General features: G+C 30.9%; 1 pseudogene; it reads left to right on the forward strand.

The window, feature by feature from the left end:
- The first annotated feature begins 3,801 nt into the window (after positions 1–3,801).
- On the forward strand, positions 3,802–5,909 carry LOC148192456 (peptide-N4-(N-acetyl-beta-glucosaminyl)asparagine amidase A pseudogene; annotated as a pseudogene).
- The last annotated feature ends 206 nt before the right edge of the window (positions 5,910–6,115 follow it).

The raw sequence follows: 6,115 nt of genomic DNA on the forward strand, positions 1-6,115 counted from the left end.
TACTGTTTAACTTAACTGAGATAAACACCAAGTGTTTTAATTCTCTTCAGAATATACAACACAATAGTATTATGAGCAAAGGTACATATTGATAACTCTTAAAAAGAGGATAGAAACAATACAAGAAAATATGAGATTTACTAAGGTTATTCTCTTTTAGAAAATATTCAACTTAAGATGATATATGAGTGGAGTAAGCTTGTTTGAGTGTTCACGAATATACTCTCTTATCCTTCTTGTCTTGTCTTCAAACTTTAGTTTATTTATAACTTTGTTTGAAAGATGACAATTAGATAGAGAAGCTGACTTCAGGTAGAGCATGTAGCCTTTAAGTGAGAAGTCACAATCAAGTTTACTTTGCAAAGGTACAAAGCTTTATCATAGACTTTATCAAAATAGAGCTTGTACGATGTGACAAAGCAAAAGACTTCAAGGAAAACATTCCCATAATGTTATTCATCTCTCATAACGTCTTTTTCTTGGGTGTAGTGATTTTGATCATATCTTTCTGCTTTAGTGATCTGCATAAATATTAAGAACAAAATATACAAGTATCGAGACACTTTTTCATACATATATTAAATATTTTGAAAGTTGATAGACATTAGGCAATATTGCATGTTCAAAATTTTGTATCACTTGTCATTTCATTAATAAATGCATCGTTTGATAAAACATGATAATTTGATGGTGTAAAACATTAGATGCTTGAAAAGCTATAACATTTAGTGATCTTTTGTTAGATGATTCATTTCATACGATGCTTTGCTTGAATTAACACTTTATAGAAAAAATCCTTAAGCTTCAATGTTATCATGAGATAGACAATCTTTGTTCATAAAATGCTAGCTTATTTACTAAAATAGGGACCCAATTAAGAATTTTTAGAATACGAGGATCCAATTAAGAACTTTCAGAATACGAAGACCCAATTAATACGAATCCGCATAAACAGAGACTTCCGAATATATTAAACCTTTCTTAAACTTTGAAAATATACGTAAAGGTGAATAATTTTTATTAAAACCTGATAATTGGAAAGAACTCATGGAATATTCTCGTTTACTGTCTATCTTTGAATGTCATTAATAAATAATTTTTTACTCTGCTTGTTCGTTTGTTGTTTGTATACAGCTGGTTCAAATTCACAAGCTTAAATAAAGAAAAAGAATAAAGAGTGCTGGCAATTAATTGATTTAATATTAAGTGTCAAAAGTTGAATATTAGCAGTAAAAGTATTTAAAAAAATTATTAAAGTTTCTTAGTAGCAACAATTTTTCAAAGTATCTCATGATAGGATGAATGGAGTAATAATTTGTCTTTCACCTAGAATATATTTTGCTTTTGATAATTTTTTAGTAGCAACATCTGTGATAACTGCTACTATTTAATTTGCTTTATGTGCTATTAATATAAACAAGTTTTAACTACTCAGTCTAAGAGATTAGAATAACTATATTTTTTAAGTGATTATAAAAAAAATTAACACACTTATTATTATTCAAAAATAAAAATTATATTATTTACACTATTTTTGGTTAAACTATTTATTTAATTCTTTTAATTTAGCTTAATTATTTATTTGGTTTTAACTTTTGTTGGAAAATTTTAAATAGATTTTTACTTAGGTTTTTGATTCAGTTACGTCTCCATTTTTATTAAAACGATTCAATCAGGTTGTAATTATTAATGGTTTTTAAGTAATAAAACATCCTTATTTAACAGCTGATACATATGTGACAATTAGTTTTATGTGAATTTTTTTATAATAATATTAAAAAATGTGAATGAATTTGAGGATTTTTGTGGACTAAGAATGTAAATATTGGAATAAACAAAGCTTGAGTCAAGCTTGTAACTTCTTCCTCATTTTTTTCTTTAACTTACACAAATAAAGATTCAATTTAGAAAAGAGCCACCCACACAACAAAATTCCCCTTTCTTCTACCAACAGTGGAAAAAAAGTCCGTGCCTGCATTGTGCAGCTATTTTAATATGAATTGAGTATGTGTATTATATAATTTATATTAGGAGATATACGTTATCTAAAAAAAATAAAAATAAAAATTAAATTTATATTTTATTAAGTTAAATTTTTAATTAAAATTAATATTAATTTATATTTTATAAAATTAAATTTAATTAAAATTAAATTTTAATTTATATTTAATTTAATTTAATTTATATTTTATATTTTTTGTAATTTTATTTAAATTTTATTTTAATAATTTATAAAAATATATTATTTTAAATATTGTAGATATTCACACATATTCATGTAATATTCGTAAATTTTAAAATATAGTATTTTTTAAAAAGTTATTCAAGTAATCAATAATCAATGAATTTTTGTCGAGTCAAATTCCGTAGACACTACCGACTCAACCGATCTCATCCCTACATCATCGTCTTAACACCTTCACCCTCACATTATTCATTACCTCCAGCTATTATCTTCTTCCTATCCTTTAATCTAACCCACATGACTCTTCCCCACACTTACACAACACTCCATCTTCTTCTCGTTTTTTCTTTATCCAAAAATTCTCCCAGAAGCTCATGTTAACATCAATAGCATCAACGATAGAAGCTTTGCCATAGTTACCACCTCCATCCTTTTCCTCTTCTTCAATCATGCTCTTCCTCTGCCTCAGTTTGCTGGCCACCGTCGTTATCAAACCTCAACTGATTTAGGTTCTCTTTTTTGGAAACTTAAACGTGAGTTTAAGTTTTACAAACTTTGTTTTAAAGTTTCTTTTTATTGAATGTGATTCAATTCTTTGATTTTTTTTTCTTTTATAACATAGTTTTATTTTTAATTTACATTGATAGCATACTGTAGCTTATATTTACATAGATAACACGGTTTTGTAAAAGTTCATAATTCAGCTTTTAGGAAACCGAATTCTGACTTCTTATTTCAAAATTTTTACTAAAAAATATGTTAGAATTCGATTTCTCGACAACTGAATTCTGATTTTCTTCTTTAATGATTTTTGCGAAAATAGATTCAACGATTTTCAGAAATCGTTTAAAACTCGATTTTCAAAAATTGGTGAGAGGTTAAAAGATTTTCAAAATCTACTTAAATGGTTTTCAAAAACCATTGAAGAATATATTCACTTTTAACATATTTTTAAAATATTGCTTTTAATTTAAAATTAATAAATAATTAATTTATTTTAATATTATTTAATATGTAATACTATATTAAATCAAATTTTACATTATTATTATTATATTTATATTTATTTTTAGTTTTATTATTACTATTATAATTTTCAAAATAATTATTAAAATAGTAACATATATTAAATTATATTAAAATAAATTAAATATTTTCTAAATTTTATACTAAAATTAATTTAAGAAATTTGTTAAATTGGAAAATGTTATATAAATATATTAAAATAATTTAATTATTAATTAAAATTTAAATAAAAAAATCGAATTCTGAACTTTACAAAACCATGTTATCTATGTAAATATAAGCTACAATATGCTACGTAAATTAAAAATAGAACTATGTTATAAAAGAAAAAAAATCGTAATTCTTTACCTAAATAAAATTATAATATGATAAGGGAGTATATTAAATAGAAAAAAATTATTTTTAAAGAAAAAATGGTTAAATTTCCAAACATGAATCCATGTCCACAATGAAAAAGAAAAAATAATTAAACTTTAGGTTTGATTAACATGGTAAAATAACAATATACATATTTTCTCCTAAAATGCCAAACAATATAAAAGGAATTACCTTGTTTGTTTTGTCTTATATGTAGGGAACAACTCTCAAAGCAAAACCATCTTCGCAATTATCGCACTTCCTGCAGCCCACATGGACAACTATTTCTTTCTCTTCATCTTCCTGTTCTTCTCCCATTTCCTCTCCATTTCTGCATCTAATCTCTACAAAATCAAACAACACGCCATTGATTTTACCTCTGAACTCAAATCTTCTGACGACCCTCCACCACCAACTGAGTACTTTGAAGTCACAAGACCCATTGAACTCCCCAAAACAAAACCTTTCTCTCACCACATTCTCCACCACGACTTTGGCTTCACCTATGGCCAACCACCAGGTCTCGCCAACTACACCCCACCCTCGCACTGCCCCTTCAAAACTTTCTCCAAAATCGTGCTTGAGTGGAAGGCCACTTGCAAAGGAAGACAATTTGATCGCATTTTCGGTGTGTGGCTTGGTGGGGTTGAGCTTCTGAGAAGCTGCACTGCAGAGCCAAGAGCCACCGGCATTGTTTGGAGTGTCCACAAGGACATCACAAGGTACCATTCTTTGTTGTTAAGTCCCCAAAACCAAACCTTCGCTGTGTTTCTGGGCAACGTGGTAGATGAAACCTACACTGGGGTTTACCATGTTGATGTCACTATTCACTTTTACCCTTCTGTGAAAAAGAGATTTGGTGATGGGTCTGGTTCAAAGGTTGGAGCTTTGGCCTTTGGGGGTGGTGTCCCTGCTGATTTGGTTCTGCCCATTTCGAGAAACCTCCCACTGAATGATGGGTTGTGGTTTGTTATTGACAATTCCACTGATGGGGGTTTCAAGGAGTTTAGGGTGCCCCAGAATGCCTATAGGGCTGTGTTGGAGGTGTATGTTTCGTTTCATGAGAGGGATGAGTTTTGGTACACTAACCCTCCTGAGGAATATCTCATTGCCAACAACCTCAGTGATGTGCCTGGGGGTGGCCCATTTAGGGAGGTTGTGGTTTCTCTTGATGGGAAGGTTGTGGGTGCAGTTTGGCCTTTTACTGTGATCTACACTGGAGGGGTTAACCCCCTCTTGTGGAGGCCTATTACTGGAATTGGCTCATTTGATCTTCCCTCCTATGATATTGAGATCACGCCACTTTTGGGAACCTTGTTGGATGGGAAGAGTCATTCGGTGGGGTTCACCGTGACTAACGCTTTGAATGTTTGGTTTGTGGACGCAAATCTGCACATTTGGTTGGATCGGAAGAGCAGTAGGACAGAAGGAGGAGTTTTGGATATTGTTGACAAGCCTTTGGCTTTGTCTCTGGTCACTGACTTTGAAGGTTTGAATGGAATATTTTGGACTAGTGCAAGGAGGTCCATTTTGTCTACTGGTTGGATAAGATCCTCCTATGGGAATGTTACCATCAGTTTTGCTCAAGATTTTGTTTACAACAATTCAATGGTGATGGCTAATGATGGGAATATGCAAACTGTGAATCAACTAGTTCTTTCTAATGATAGTGTTCATGCTAATCTGCCATCACCCTTTGTTAAGGATACACAGAGAAAATTTTCTCTATACTTGAGCTCAAATGGGGTGGATCAGGACAATGATACTTCTTTATCCGTTTCAAATGTTACATTAGGATTTAATGTGGACAAGTCAAGGAGCTCGGGTTTTGGATTTTCAAAGAGCTCTGTCAAAAATGTGCAAGATGGTCAGGGTACTATGGTCATCAAAAGGAATTTGGTTGTTAGGGGATTGGGTGAAACACAGCAAGATTACAGTTATGCAAGTGATCATGGACATTGTTATTCGAGGAAAGTTGGCAGCTCAAATTACACTATTCTCTATGATAGAGTCAGTCATCCATGTAACAGAAGAAGTCACACTTATCTTGGTTCTAATTCTAACAAAAAGTTGCCTGTTATGTAGTGTGCTTTCTGTTAAGAACAGAGAAGGGATTTCCTCTCCCTTGCTTGGTCCTACAAAAGTTCTTCCTTTCCGTAAAAGTTTTCCTTTAAAGCTCCAACTGCAGGGATTTGTTCTGTGCTGCTGTGTCAGTTTGTTATTTATTTGCAACCAAGATTTGTCTGTTTTACTCTTTTTTCACAACAAATATGTATTATGCAATAATCAAATTGTGATTCTCTTCCTCAGATTAATCCAACATGGTAAGTTTTCTGAGCTAGTTTTCATAATCTAGAAAGTTTCTGCTTGAATAGCTCTTCAAGCAACATGCTTACATATTTAGTATTCTTGAATCAATACAAAAGTATGCTACCTTTGCTCCCATAACAAGTCCTTTGTTCACATCTACTTTTGTTAAAAACTACTTTACGAGTTGCTGTGGTTACAAGTATAGAGAAATAGAAATCTGCTTGTTTTTCTGATCAA

Source organism: Vigna umbellata, chromosome 9, assembly GCF_029865625.1.
Source record: "Vigna umbellata cultivar VRB3 chromosome 9, Vumbellata_1.0, whole genome shotgun sequence".
Lineage (NCBI taxonomy): Eukaryota > Viridiplantae > Streptophyta > Magnoliopsida > Fabales > Fabaceae > Vigna > Vigna umbellata.